Genomic DNA, 15,000 nt, shown 5'->3' on the forward strand with positions numbered 1-15,000 from the left:
CGTTAGAGAATGCACCGTGCACGCGACCGAGTAAGGCCACTCAGAGACATCCATTTCCCAGGTATATGCCCCCTACGCACTTTTGGTGGCGCAACTCGCACGAACAGTCCCACCTCGACCCCGTAAACAAGCTTTTTTGCCTCGAAGAGTTCGTCGGAGACGAAGAAGCAACCTTCAGTGCAAACGTAGCACTCTTTTGTGCAACCGCCCAAACAACGCCCCCTCTACCCTCTGTCGAAACACTCGGCATTGCTGCTCCCTAAGGTGAGCTTCTCCTCATAGGCAATTCCGCTCTTATCCGGTCACGTTTGTGTGCCCGAATTTCGCAAGGCAACCTCCATGGGACATGGAAAAGACTCGAGAAGAGAGCTCGCTCACGGGAGAGAGAAGCCAAGGAGACCACGAGAGTGCTGAGAGTGGGACAGCGCTGAATAGGCGGGAGAAGCCTGCGCGTATAAACGGAGATATATATCCAATTGCAACGAAGGAACGTGCCAAAGATCGAGAACAATGGCAGAAATGCTAGTAACGTGCACTTCGGGACCAACGCATCACCGGAAGACAACCGCCAAACATCGAAAGAGTCGCGATGCTCCGCAACCTACGTGCAAAGCGGTCGCACACCGGGTAAGGGAGTGAGAGCCCCAAACATAGCTGGGCGAGGCGCTCACTCCGCTCTTTAATATCTCGTTAATACCGCCAAGGAAATGGCACAAGCACACACACACAAGCATCCTCGGAAGAGGACAGTTCGAGTGACAGGTCAAATCCAAGAGTTCCGAAGACTACCTCCAGGAACAATCGGGAACAAGACCGATTACAAGTCGTCGAGTCTGTTACTGGGCGAACACGAGATGCGCACAGGAAATCGATCAGCCCTCACAATGGCCCAAGGCCAGAGATCGGACTGCTACGATTTACCCCAACAATCATCGTGCCACTCTTCGCAGAGAGGTGATAGACGCCAACGAGCCCGCGCATAGCAATCGAGGTGTAAAAAGGGCGTTGAAGGCAGGAAGCCTGGACGAAAGAGGCTACGAGGTCACCTCGAAGCGGTCTAAGAATCGGGCGCACTTGGGGCGACTACCAGTGCCAACCCCTTATCCCGCGGTGCGTCCGACACACAGAAATTTCCAAGGCGGCCAAGGAGCCTCCCCGCATAGCAATCGGGGTGTGAGGTTACGGATGCAGCATTGATAGCAATCGAGGTGTGAGGCGAAGGATGCAGAAGTGAGAGCCGAGGGATGTAGCAGAGATAGCAATCGGGGTGTGTGATGCAGAAGAGATAGCAATCGAGGTGTGCGGTGGGAAGGGCCCAGCAGCCAGAATGCATGAAGCGACGGATGAAGCAGTGATGACAACCGGGCTGTGAGGAGAGGAGGGATGCAGCCAAGAAAGCAATCAGGGCTCGAGGCAAGGGATGCATCAAGGATAGCAATCATGTTGTGAGGCGAGATTCCAAAGGCTAAACGTGAGAGGCTGCAGGGTCGACTCAGAGAGGTCTATGCATGTGAGAGGCTGAAAGCAAGGTCGACTCGGAGCGGTCTATGCATCGGGCGCGCTTGGGGCGACTACCAGTGCCAACCCCTTATCCCGCGACGCGTCCGACAAAGAGAACGTTCCAAGGCGGCAGAGGAGGTTACCAGCCGAAGGATGCAGTAGCAATAACAGGTATAGTTCCGCGGCGGCCGAGAAGACTCACCGCATAGGAATCGGGATGCGAGGCGAGGGATGCGGCGGGAAGGCCCCGACGGCTAAACGGAAGAGGCTGCAGGGCCGCCTCGGAATGGTCCAAGCATCGGATGCGATTGGGACGACTACCAGTGCCAACCCCTTATCCCGCGATGCGTCCGATACACAGATAGTTCCAAGGCGGCCGAGGAGCCTCACCGCATATCAATCGGGGTGCGAGGCGAGGGATGGGGCGGGAAGGCCCCAACGGCTAGACGGAAGAGGCTTCAGGGCCACCTCGGAATGGTCCAAGCATCGGACGCGCTTGGGGCGACTGCCAGTGCCAACCCCTTATCCCGCGATGCGTCCGATACACAGATGGTTCCAAGGCGGCCGAGGAGCCTCACCGCATAGCAATCGGGGGTGCGAGGCGAGGGATGGGGCGGGAAGGCCCCAACGGCTAGACGGAAGAGGCTTCAGGGCCGCCTAGGAATGGTCCAAGCATCGGACACGCTTGGGGCGACTACCAGTGACAGCCCCCTATCCCGCGATGCGTCCGATACGAAGATGGTTCCAAGGCGGCCGAGGAGCCTCACCGCATAGCAATCGGGGTGCGAGGTGGGGGATGCGGCGAGATGGCCCCAACGGCTAGACGGAAGAGGCCACAGGGCCGCGTCGGAATAGTCCAAGCATCGGACGCGCTTGGGGCGACTACCAGTGACAACCCCTTATCCCGCGATGCGTCCGATACGAAGATAGTTCCAAGGCGGCCGAGGAGCCTCACCGCATAGCAATCGGGGTGCGAGGTGGGGGATGCGCGAAGATGGCCCCAACGGCTAGACGGAAGAGGCTGCAGGGCCGCCTCGGAATAGTCCAAGCATCGGACGCGCTTGGGGCCACTACCAGTGACAACCCCTTATCCCGCGATGCGTCCGATACGAAGATAGTTCCAAGGCGGCCGAAGAGCCTCACCGCATAGCAATCGGGGTGCGAGGTGGGGGATGCGGCGAGATGGCCCCAACGGCTAGACGGAAGAGGCCACAGGGCCGCCTCGGAATAGTCCAAGCATCGGACGCGCTTGGGGCGACTACCAGTGACAACCCCTTATCCCGCGATGCGTCCGATACGAAGATAGTTCCCAGGCGGCCGAGGAGCCTCACCGCATAGCAATCGGGGTGCGAGGCGAGGGATGCGGCGAGATGGCCCCAAAGGCTAGACGGAAGAGGCTGCAGGGCTGCCTCGGAATAGTCCAAGCATCGGACGCGCTTGGGGCGACTACCACTGCCAACCCCTTATCCCGCGATGCGTCCGATACACAGATAGTTCCGAGGCGGCCGAGGAGGTGGGGGATGCAGCGAGATGGCCCCAACGGCTAGACGGAAGAGGCTGCAGGGCCGCCTCGGAATAGTCCAAGCATCGGACGCGCTTGGGGCGACTACCAGTGACAACCCCTTATCCCGCGATGCGTCCGATACACAGATAGTTCCGAGGCGGCCAAGGAGCCTCACCGCATAGCAATCGTGGTGCGAGGTGGGGGATGCGGCGAGATGGCCCCAACGGCTAGACGGAAGAGGCTGCAGGGCCGCCTCGGAATGGTCCAAGCATCGGATGCGCTTGGGGCGACTACCACTGCCAACCCCTTATCCCGCGATGCGTCCGATACACAGATAGTTCCAAGGCGGCCGAGGAGCCTCACAGCATAGCAATCGGGGTGCGAGGCGAGGGATGCGGCGAGAAAGCCCCAACGGCTAGAGGGAAGAGGCTTCAGGTCCGCCTCGGAATGGTCCAAGCATCGGACGCGCTTGGGGCGACTACCAGTGACAACCCCTTATCCCGCGACGCGTCCGATACACAGATAGTTCCAAGGCGGCCGAGGAGCCTCACCGCATAGCAATCGGGGTGCGAGGCGAGGGATGCGGCGAGAAGGACCCAACGGCTACACGGAAGAGGCTTCGGGGCCGCCTCGGAATGGTCCAAGCATCGGACGCGCTTGGGGCGACTACCAGTGACAACCCCTTATCCCGCGACGCGTCCGATACACAGATAGTTCCAAGGCGGCCGAGGAGCCTCACCGCATAGCAATCGGGGTGCGAGGCGAGGGATGCGGCGAGAAGGACCCAACGGCTACACGGAAGAGGCTTCGGGGCCGCCTCGGAATGGTCCAAGCATCGGACGCGCTTGGGGCGACTACCAGTGACAACCCCTTATCCCGCGACGCGTCCGATACACAGATAGTTCCAAGGCGGCCGAGGAGCCTCACCGCATAGCAATCGGGGTGCGAGGCGAGGGATGCGGCGAGAAGGACCCAACGGCTAGACGGAAGAGGCTTCGGGTCCGCCTCGGAATGGTCCAAGCATCGGACGCGCTTGGGGCGACTACCAGTGACAACCCCTTATCCCGCGACGCGTCCGATACACAGATAGTTCCAAGGCGGCCGAGGAGCCTCACCGCATAGCAATCGGGGTGCGAGGCGAGGGATGCGGCGAGAAGGACCCAACGGCTAGACGGAAGAGGCTTCGGGTCCGCCTCGGAATGGTCCAAGCATCGGACGCGCTTGGGGCGACTACCAGTGACAACCCCTTATCCCGCGACGCGTCCGATACACAGATAGTTCCAAGGCGGCCGAGGAGCCTCACCGCATAGCAATCGGGGTGCGAGGCGAGGGATGCGGCGAGAAGGACCCAACGGCTAGACGGAAGAGGCTTCGGGTCCGCCTCGGAATGGTCCAAGCATCGGACGCGCTTGGGGCGACTACCAGTGACAACCCCTTATCCCGCGACGCGTCCGATACACAGATAGTTCCGAGGCGGCCGAGGAGCCTCACCGCATAGCAATCGGGGTGCGAGGCGAAGGATGCGGCGAGAAGGACCCAACGGCTAGACGGAAGAGGCTTCGGGTCCGCCTCGGAATGGTCCAAGCATCGGACGCGCTTGGGGCGACTACCAGTGACAACCCCTTATCCCGCGACGCGTCCGATACACAGATAGTTCCAAGGCGGCCGAGGAGCCTCACCGCATAGCAATCGGGGTGCGAGGCGAGGGATGCGGCGAGAAGGACCCAACGGCTAGACGGAAGAGGCTTCAGGGCCGCCTCGGAATGGTCCAAGCATCGAACGCGCTTGGGGCGACTACCAGTGACAACCCCTTATCCCGCGACGCGTCCGATACACAGATAGTTCCGAGGCGGCCGAGGAGCCTCACCGCATAGCAATCGGGGTGCGAGGCGAGGGATGCGGCGAGAAGGACCCAACGGCTAGACGGAAGAGGCTTCAGGGCCGCCTCGGAATGGTCCAAGCATCGGACGCGCTTGGGGCGACTACCAGTGACAACCCCTTATCCCGCGACGCGTCCGATACACAGATAGTTCCGAGGCGGCCGAGGAGCCTCACCGCATAGCAATCGGGGTGCGAGGCGAGGGATGCGGCGAGAAGGACCCAACGGCTAGACGGAAGAGGCTTCAGGGCCGCCTCGGAATGGTCCAAGCATCGGACGCGCTTGGGGCGACTACCAATGACAACCCCTTATCCCGCGACGCGTCCGATACACAGATAGTTCCGAGGCGGCCGAGGAGCCTCACCGCATAGCAATCGGGGTGCGAGGCGAGGGATGCGGCGAGAAGGACCCAACGGCTAGACGGAAGAGGCTTCAGGGCCGCCTCGGAATGGTCCAAGCATCGGACGCGCTTGGGGCGACTACCAGTGACAACCCCTTATCCCGCGACGCGTCCGATACACAGATAGTTCCGAGGCGGCCGAGGAGCCTCACCGCATAGCAATCGGGGTGCGAGGCGAGGGATGCGGCGAGAAGGACCCAACGGCTAGACGGAAGAGGCTTCAGGGCCGCCTCGGAATGGTCCAAGCATCGGACGCGCTTGGGGCGACTACCGTTGCCAACCCCTTATCCCGCGATGCGTCTGATACACAGATAGTTCCGAGGCGGCCGAGGAGCCTCACCGCATAGCAATCGGGTTGCGAGGCAGATTATTGGGAAGGGAACCCCCTGGGATGCGGCTCAAGCAGTGCCCAAAGGGACTGGAATGCGGAATCACATCGAGAGACCCAAATGCTATACGAGGGCTCAAATCGAATTATCGATTTGGCCACGACATGGACGCATCGGAACGACTACCTTTGCCGAACCACTCGCAATTGCATCCATACCGAAACCAATAGACATTTCCGTTAGAGCCCTCGCATAGCATTCGGGAATCTCGCATGCCCCTCTAAATCGACCAATGCTGGCGCTCAATGAAAATCCGAGCGCTACCACCGTTCGAGCGCCAGCATTGGTCGAGTTAGAGGGGCACGGGGGAGAATGCTCCAGTCAACACCTCCCCTATATAAGTTATTTGTCCGATTCTCGCACAACCGTAGTCTGCCTCGTCGAATCAAACAACGGTCCCAGATTCCGACTTCCGTTCCGTAGAGACCCAAAAGCTAGATGGAGGCTCGCAAGAAAGAGAGTCGGCGCATAGCAATCGGGTTTCTCGAACGTTTAGGGACCGAGCTCACTTGCGGATAGGGCAAAATCCGCCAAGCAACCCAAAAGCTAGACGGGGGCTCGAATCGAATCGCCTAGGCGGCCACAACAACGACGTGTTGGATCGACTACCAGTGCCAAACCATTCAGCAAGACTAGTCTGTGTCGAGGCCGGATAGAGATTCTCAGAGAGCGCCCGCATAGCATTTAGGAGACCTGCCGCGTCCCTCACACTCGACAAATGGTGGTGCACGTTTATAAATCCGAGCGATCCCAACCCTTTCAAGCACCAACATCGGTCGAGATAGAGGGGCACGGAGGGGGCTGCGTGAGACAACACAGTCCCCTATATAAGTTATTTGTCCGATTCTCACACATCCGAAGAATGGTCATCAAATCGGACAACAGCCCAAACTTCCGACTTCCGTCCCAGAAAGCCCAAGAGCTATCTAAAACGTTCATGGCCGGAACTCGATCGCGGCTATACCAGTCCGCCAAGCAACCCAAAAGCTAGACTGGAGCTCTAGTCGAATCACCTCTGTGGCCATTGCAAGGACGTGTTGGAGCGACTACCATTGCCGAACCATTCCGCAGGTCGAGTCCATACCAAGGCCGCATAGAGATTCACGATGAGCTCCTGCATAGCAATCAGGAGACTTGCCGTGTCCATCACAATCGATAAATCCTGGTGCAAGATTTTTGCATCCGAGCGCTCCAACCAGTCGAGCACCAGCATCAATCGACATAAACGGGCACGGGGGGAGGATGCTCGAGAACACTACCTCCCCTATATAAGTTATTTGTCCGATTCTCAAGCAGCCGAAGTCTGGTCATCGAATCGGGTCAAAGACCACAACTTCCGACTTTACCCACAATGCAAGTCATCGAATCGAACATCGGCCCCCGAGTCGGACTCCATGCGTATGTCAGGTCATCGGACCCAAATTCCGCCTTCCTGCGCATGGCGGGCCATCAATATCAACTCGGTCATCGGACCCAAACTCCGCCTTTTTGCGTATGGCACGCCTTCAAATCGGTCATCGGACCCAAATTCCGCCTTCCTGTGCATGGCGGGCCATCAACATCAACTCGGTCATCGGACCCAAATTCCGCCTTTCTGCGCATGGCACGCCATCAACTCGGTCATCGGACCCAAATTCCGCCTTCCTGCGCATGGCAGGTCATCGGACACAAATTCAGACCTCGCCAATATGCCTACGTATCGAATCGGTCATCGGACCCAACTTCCGACTTCATCCATACTGTAGGGTCTTTGAGGTTGGCGCGGTGCGCTCAACCCAGGGAGTCGACCCATCGAAGCATACACCTCCCCTATATAAGCTATTTGTCCGATTCCCACACCTGTGTAGTTTGCACCTCTGACCAGGACATCGACCCCAACTTCCGAACTCGACTGCAACGACGGCACCAGCGCCTTGGTGCGCACCTTGCGACGCACAGTCCCAACATTCGCCTTCCTGCACATGGCAGGTCATCGGACCCAAATTCCGACCTCGCGAGTATGCCTACATATCGAATCGGTCATCGGACCCAACTTCCGACTTCATCCATACCGTAGGGTCTTTGAGGTTGGCGCGGTGCGCTCAACCCGGGGAGTCGACCCAACGAAGCATACACCTCCCCTATATAAGCTATTTGTCCGATTCCCACACCTGTGTAGTTTGCACCTCCGATCAAGACATCGACCCCAACTTCCGAACTCGCCTCCAACGACCGAACCAGCGCCTTGGTGCGCACCTTGCAACGCACAGTGCCAACATTCGCCTTCCTGCACGTGGCAGGTCATCGGACCCAAATTCCGACCTCGCGAGTATGCCTACATATCGAATCGGTCATCGGACCCAACTTCCGACTTCATCCATACCGTAGGGTCTTTGAGGTTGGCGCGGTGCGCTCAACCCGGGGAGTCGACCCAACGAAGCATACACCTCCCCTATATAAGCTATTTGTCCGATTCCCACACCTGTGTAGCTTGCACCTCCGATCAGGACATCGACCCCAACTTCCGAACTCGACTAAAAAGACCGCACCAGCGCCTTGGTGTGCACCTTGCAACGCACAGTGTCAACATTCGCCTTCCTGCACATGGCAGGTCATCGGACCCAAATTCCGACCTCATGAGCATACCTACTAATCGAATCGGTCATCGGACCCAACTTCCGACTTCATCCATACCGTAGGGTCTTTGAGGTTGGCGCGGTGCGCTCAACCTGGGGAGTCGACCCATCGAAGCATACACCTCCCCTATATAAGCTATTTGTCCGATTCCGACACCTGTGTAGTTTGCACCTCCGCTCAGGACATCGACCCCAACTTCCGAACTCGCCTGCAACGACCGAACCAGCGCCTTGGTGCGCACCAAAAGTGCGCACTTTTGGAGGGCACTTTTGTGCGCTCCAAAGGTGCGCACTTTTGGAGGGCACTTTTCTGCGCTCCAAAGGTGCGCACTTTTGGAGGGCACTTTTTGGAGGGCACTTTTCTGCGCTCCAAAGGTGCGCACTTTTGGAGGGCACTTTTTGGAGGGCACTTTTCTGCGCTCCAAAGGTGCGCACTTTTGGAGGGCACTTTTTGGAGGGCACTTTTCTGCGCTCCAAAGGTGCGCACTTTTGGAGGGCACTTTTTGGAGGGCACTTTTCTGCGCTCCAAAGGTGCGCACTTTTGGAGGGCACTTTTTGGAGGGCACTTTTCTGCGCTCCAAAGGTGCGCACTTTTGGAGGGCACTTTTGTGCACTCCAAAGGTGCGCACTTTTGGAGGGCACTTTTCCTGTGCTCCAAAGGTGCACACCTAGGTGAGCACCTTCGACCACACCTTGTAGCACACCAAACTCTGACTTTCGACTTCATCCGCAATGCAGGGTCTTTGAGGTTGGCGCAATGCGCACAACCAGGGGAGTCGACCCATCAAACCCAACACCTCCCCTATATAAGCTATTTGTCTGATTCTCATACATGCGTAGCCTGCAGGAGCAATTAGGACATCGACCCCAACTTTCGGCTTCTAAACGAAAACAAGGTCTTTGAGGTTGGTGTAATGCGAACAACTAGGGGAGTCAACCCATCAAACCCAACACCTCCCCTATATAAGCTATTTGTCTGATTCTCATACATGTGTAGTCTACAGGAGCAATTAGGACATCGACCCCAACTTTTGACTTCTTAACGAAAACAAGGTCTTTGAGGTTGACGTAATGCGCACAACCAGGGGAGTCGACCCATCAAACCCAACACCTCCCCTATATAAGCTATTTGTCCGATTCTCATACATGTGTAGCCTGCAGGAGCCATTAGGACATTGACCCCAACTTTTGACTTCTTAACGAAAACAAGGTCTTTGAGGTTGGCGTAATGCGCACAACCAAGGGAGTTGACCCATCAAACCCAACACCTCCCCTATATAAGCTATTTGTCTGATTCTCATACATGTGTAGCCTGCAACAACGATTAGGACATCCACCCCAACTTCTGAATTCGTCTGCGTTGACCGCACCAAAGGTGCACGCCTTGGTGCTCACCAAAATCCGACTTCCGACTTCTTCTGCTATGCGGGGTCTTTGAGGTTGGCGCAGTGCGCACAACCAGGGGAGTCAACCCACCGAATGCAACACCTCCCCTATATAAGCTATTTGTCTGATTCTCATACATGCGTAGACTGCAGCAATGATTAGGACATCCACCCCAACTTTTGACTTCTTAAACAAGACAGGGTCTTTGAAGTTGGTGCAGTGCACACAACCAGGGGAGTCGACCCATCAAACGCAACACCTCCCCTATATAAAGCTATTTGTCCGATTCTCATACGTGTAGTCTGCAGCAGCGATTAGGACATCGACCCCAACTTCCGAATTCGTTTGCATTGACCGCACCAAAGGTGCACGCCTTGGTGTGCACCCTGGAGTGCACTTTGGTGCTCACCTCGGTGCACACTTTGGTGTGCACCTCGGTGTGCACCAAAGGTGCGCACCTTGGAGCGCACCAAAGGTGTACACTTTGGAGCGCACCACATAGGGTCTTTGAGAGGTTGGCGCAGTGCGCACACCAAGGTGGGTGTTGAGGTGCGTGCCGAGGTGGGTGGGTGCTAGGGTGCGCTCCATGGTGGGTGCCAGGGTGGGTGCGTGCTAGGGTGGATTCCAAAGAGGGTCATAGGGTGGGTGCCAAGGTGGGTTGGTGATATAGTGGGTTCAAAGGTGGGTACTAGGGTGGGTTCCAAGGTGGGTCACAAGTTGGGTGCCAGGATGCGTGGGTGTTAGGTTGGGTGCCAAGGTGGGCTCCTGCGTGGGTGGGTGCTAGGGTGGGTTTCAAGGTGGACGCGAGGGCGGGTGCCAAGGTGGGTAACAAGTTGGGTGTTAGGATGGGTGAGTGCTAGAGTGGGTGCCAAGGTGGGTGGGTGCTAAGGTGGATGCCAAGGTGGTTCACAGGGTGGGTGGGTTCTAGGGTGAGTTCCAAGGTGGGTCACAGGTTCAGTGCTAGGGTGGGTGTCAAGGCGGGTGTCGAGGTGCCTGGGTGCTAGGGTGTGGATGCCAATGTGGGTCATAGGGTGGGTACTAGGGTGGGCTGCAATGTGGGTGCCAAGGTGGGTAACATGCTCGGTGGGTTCTAAATTGGGTGCCAGGGTGGGTGTGCACCCACCTTGCCCGAGGTGGGTGCCAAGGTGCCAGTGTGGGTGGGTGCTAAGGTGGATGCCAAGGTGGGTGAGAAGGTGGGTGATAGGTTGAGTGGTAGGATGGGTGGGTGCCAAGATGGGTCACAGGGTGGGTGCAAGGGTGGGTAGGTGCTAGGGTTGGTGTCAGGGTGGGTGGGTGCTAGGTTGGGTTCCAAGGTGGGTGCGAGGGTGAGTGTCAAGGTGGGTCACAGGTTAGGTGCTAGGATGGGTGAGTGCTAGGGTGCAAAGGTGCCAGGGTGGGTGCTAGGATGGGTCGATGCTAGGGTGAGTGGCAAGGTGGGTCCACAAGTGTCAAGGTGGGTGCCGAGGTGGGTGCCAAGTCGGCGACTGCTATGGTGGATGCCAAGGTGGGTCACGGGGTGGGTGCCAAGTTGCTAGGTTGGGTTCCAAGGTGGGTGCCAACGTGGGTGCTAGGGTGCGTGGGTTAAAGGGTGTGTCACAACGTGGGTGCCAGGATGGGTGCGCACCCACACTGGCCAAGACGGGTGCGGGTGCAAGGTTGGGTTCCAAGCCCGGTCACAGGCTGGGTGCTAGGATGGGTGGGTGCCAAGGTGGGCACCAGGGTGGGTGCACCCACCCTGGCCAAGGTGGGTCACGGGGTGGGTCCTAGGGTGGGTAACGGGGTGGGTACTAAGGTGCGTGCCAAGGTGGGTCATAGGGTGGGTGCCAAGGTGGGCACCAGGGTGGGTGTGCACCAACCCTAGCCAGGGTAGGTCACGGGGTGGTTGTCGGGGTGGGCGTCAAGGAGCCAAGGTGGGTGGCAAGTAGCCAAGTTGCGTGCCAAGGTGGGTGTCGGGGTGGGTGCCAAGGATCCAAGGTGGGTGCCAAGGAACCAAGGTGGGTGTCTGGGTGGGTGCCGAGGTGGGAGCCAGGGTGGGTCCCAAGGTGAGTGCAAAGGTGGGTGCCAGGGTCAAGGTGAGTGCCAATGTGGGTTCCAAGGTGCCAGGGTCAGGGTGAGTGCCAATGTGGGTTCAAAGGTGCTAAGTTGGGTGCGAGGTTGGGTGCGAGGGTGGGTGGGTGCCAAGGTGTGCTAGGTGGAAGCCCGGGTGGGTCGGCATCCCATGGGTGTCGAGTTGGGTGCCTGATGGGTGCTTCTTGTCAAGTTTTAGTCGTCGGGACTCATTTCGAGCCTTAGAGGTCGTTTCTTGTCCGGTTGCCCTGTCTTCGACCTGGGAACCCAATTTTGGTCCTCGGGTCCCATTTTTTTTTGTCTCGCATCCCACTTTTGGCCTGTGGCCTTTTCGGGGTCGATTCTCGTTTTGGGCATCAGAGCATGTTTCTTCTCCTAAAACCCAATATTTGTTTATTAAGTCTCGGAACACATTTTTGTTCTCGTGGACCCATCATGGGTCTTGGAACGCATTTGTGGTCCTTGGGTCCCATTTTGCATCCCGAAACTTGTGTTTTGGTGCTTGATCCCTATTTTGGGTGCCCACCTTGCACCAAGTGCGCACCCGGGGCAAACCGAGCGCCTTGGTGCACCGGGGCAAGATCGAGCGTGCACCCGAGGCGCCCCGAACATGCACCAAGGTGCACTCGGCCCACATGTGAGCGCAGGTCGTTGCGCCCGAGGTGGTGTGTGGGCACCGCGTTGCAGACGGGACACTGCACGCACACGACGCCCCCTCCAGGTGCACGCACGTAGGCCGGGCCGGGTGCACACCCGACGCCCTAGCAAGGTGCGCGCACCCGGGCAGGGCTCACACTTGGCGAACGGGGCGCACTTCGCGAGGGAGGGTGTGCACCTCGACGGGGGTGGGTGGCCGGGGTGGATTCGCACGTGGGTCGCGGTTTGCTAAGTACACACTGCGACAAGCTCATAACGGGTGCGATCATACCAGCATTAGTGCACCAGATCCCATCAGAACTCCGCAGTTAAGCGCGCTTGGGCCGGAGTAGTACTGGGATGGGTGACCTCCCGGGAAGTCCCGGTGTTGCACCCTTTTTTAGTTTTTCGCCGGGCGTCGCAATGCTATTTGAATAAACCTTTTGCCCGTTTGCGTTCTCGTCGGGGCCGGGCCGGGCCGGGGTGCGCTGCCCGCACTACCGCGCGCGCGGGGGCGACACCGAGCGCGCACCCGAGGCGCCCCGAGCACACAGGCCACGGTGCAACCCGGGCGTTGTGCGCGCACCCCGGTGCGCCCGAGGTGCTGCGCGCGCACCCAGGTGAAATCGGTGTGCACCTCGGCCAGTGCGCGCTCGGTCGAGTCGCGCACGTTGGCCAAGGTGCACGGTGATGTTTCTTACTCTAAGGTTCCGCACCAGACGCCCGGGACAGGTGAGCGAAGCTGGGCGGGGCCGGGTGCGCGGCCGGGGCAGGTGCACGCAGCTGGAGAGAGCTTTGGAGCACACTTCGGAGCGCACCAATGATGCGCTCCATTCAAAAGTTTCCTGAAAAGGCAAAAAAAGTTGAGATTATAGAATTTCCCACTTGAGAGATTGTAAAAAAAAAAAATTTAAAATGAAGGAAACGCGGGTGCCAAGGTGTGCGCAGCCCAGCCAAGGTGTGCGCACCAAGGCGCCCACCCTGGCGAAGGTGCACGCAAGGTGCGCACCCGAGGCAAACCGGACAATTAACCCAACTTTCGACTTCGCGCGCACCTTGGAGCGCACTTCGGAGCGCTCCTTGGTGCGCACCAATCTTGGGCACCTCGGAGTGCACCATGGCGCCCACCAAGGTGCGCACCCGGGGCAAACCGAGCTCCGACTTCGTGCGCACCTTGGAGCGCACGAAAGGTGCGCACCATGGCGCCCACCAAGGTGCGCAGCCCAGCCAAGGCGTGCGCATCAAGGTGCGCACCCTGGCGAAGGTGCGCACCCGGGGCAAACCGAGCTCCGACTTCGTGCGCACCTTGGAGCGCACAAAAGGTGCGCAACCCAGCCAAGGTGTGCGCACCCCGGTCAAACCGAGCTCCGAATCGTGCGCACCAGAGGTGCACGCCATCGTGCGCACCTTGGAGCACACTTCGGAGCCCTCCTTGGTGCGCGCCGATGTTGCGCACCTCGGAGCGCACCCGGGGAAAACAATGCAATTAACCCGACTTTCGACTTCGTGGGCACCTCGGAGCGCTCTCGGGTTCGCACCTCGGAGCACACCGAGGTGCGCACCTTTGATGCGCTGCCTTCACCAATTTCCAGAAAAGGCAAGAAAACATTGAGAAGGTGTGCGCACCGAGGTGCCCACCCTGGCGAAGGTGCACGCGAGGTGCGCACCCGGGGCAAACCGGGCTCCGACTTCGTGCACGCCGCACCTTGGAGCACACTTCGGAGCGCTCCTTGGTGCGCACCAGGGCGCGCAACCCAGCCGAGGTGCCCACCCCGGCGAAGGTGCACGCGAGGTGCGCACCCGGGGCAAACCGGGCTCCGACTTCGTGCACGCCATGGTGCCCACCGCGGCGAAGGTGCACGCGAGGTGCGCACCCGGGGCAAACCGGGCTCCGACTTCGTGCACGCCGCACCTTGGAGCACACTTCGGAGCGCTCCTTGGTGCGCACCATGGTGCCCACCAGGGCGCGCAACCCCGCCGAAGGTGCACGCGAGGTGCGCACCCGGGGCAAACCGGGCTCCGACTTCGTGCACGCCGCACCTTGGAGCACACTTCGGAGCGCTCCTTGGTGCGCACCATGGTGCCCACCAGGGCGCGCAACCCCGCCGAAGGTGCACGCGAGGTGCGCACCCGGGGCAAACCGGGCTCCGACTTCGTGCACGCCATGGTGCGCACCGCGGCGAAGGTGCGCACCCGGGGCAAACCGGGCTCCGACTTCGTGCACGCCGCACCTTGGAGCACACTTCGGAGCGCTCCTTGGTGCGCACCAGGGCGCGCAACCCAGCCGAGGTGCCCACCCCGGCGAAGGTGCACGCGAGGTGCGTACCCGGGGCAAACCGGGCTCCGACTTCGTGCACGCCGCACCTTGGAGCACACTTCGGAGCGCTCCTTGGTGCGCACCATGGTGCCCACCAGGCCGCGCAACCCAGCCAAGGTGTGCGCACCAAGGTGCACGCGAGGTGCGCACCCGGGGCAAACCGGGGTCCGACTTCGTGCACGCCGCACCTTGGAGCACACATCGGGGCGCTCCCGGGTTCGCACCGGCGTTGCGCACCGTGGTGGGCACCTCGGAGCACACCAAGGTGGGCAGCGAGGTGCGCACCTTTGATGCGATGCCTTCACTA

The 15,000-nt window shown here is 59.5% G+C and overlaps 1 non-coding gene across 1 annotated transcript; it reads left to right on the forward strand.

Annotated features, from left to right (window-relative positions):
- Positions 1 to 12,654: 12,654 nt before the first annotated feature.
- On the forward strand, positions 12,655 to 12,773 carry LOC131864881 (5S ribosomal RNA). Its single transcript, XR_009363608.1, has one exon. It is a non-coding gene; the product is annotated as a 5S ribosomal RNA (ribosomal RNA).
- The last annotated feature ends 2,227 nt before the right edge of the window (positions 12,774 to 15,000 follow it).

Source organism: Cryptomeria japonica, unplaced genomic scaffold (genome assembly GCF_030272615.1).
Source record: "Cryptomeria japonica unplaced genomic scaffold, Sugi_1.0 HiC_scaffold_97, whole genome shotgun sequence".
Taxonomy (NCBI): Eukaryota; Viridiplantae; Streptophyta; class Pinopsida; order Cupressales; family Cupressaceae; genus Cryptomeria; species Cryptomeria japonica.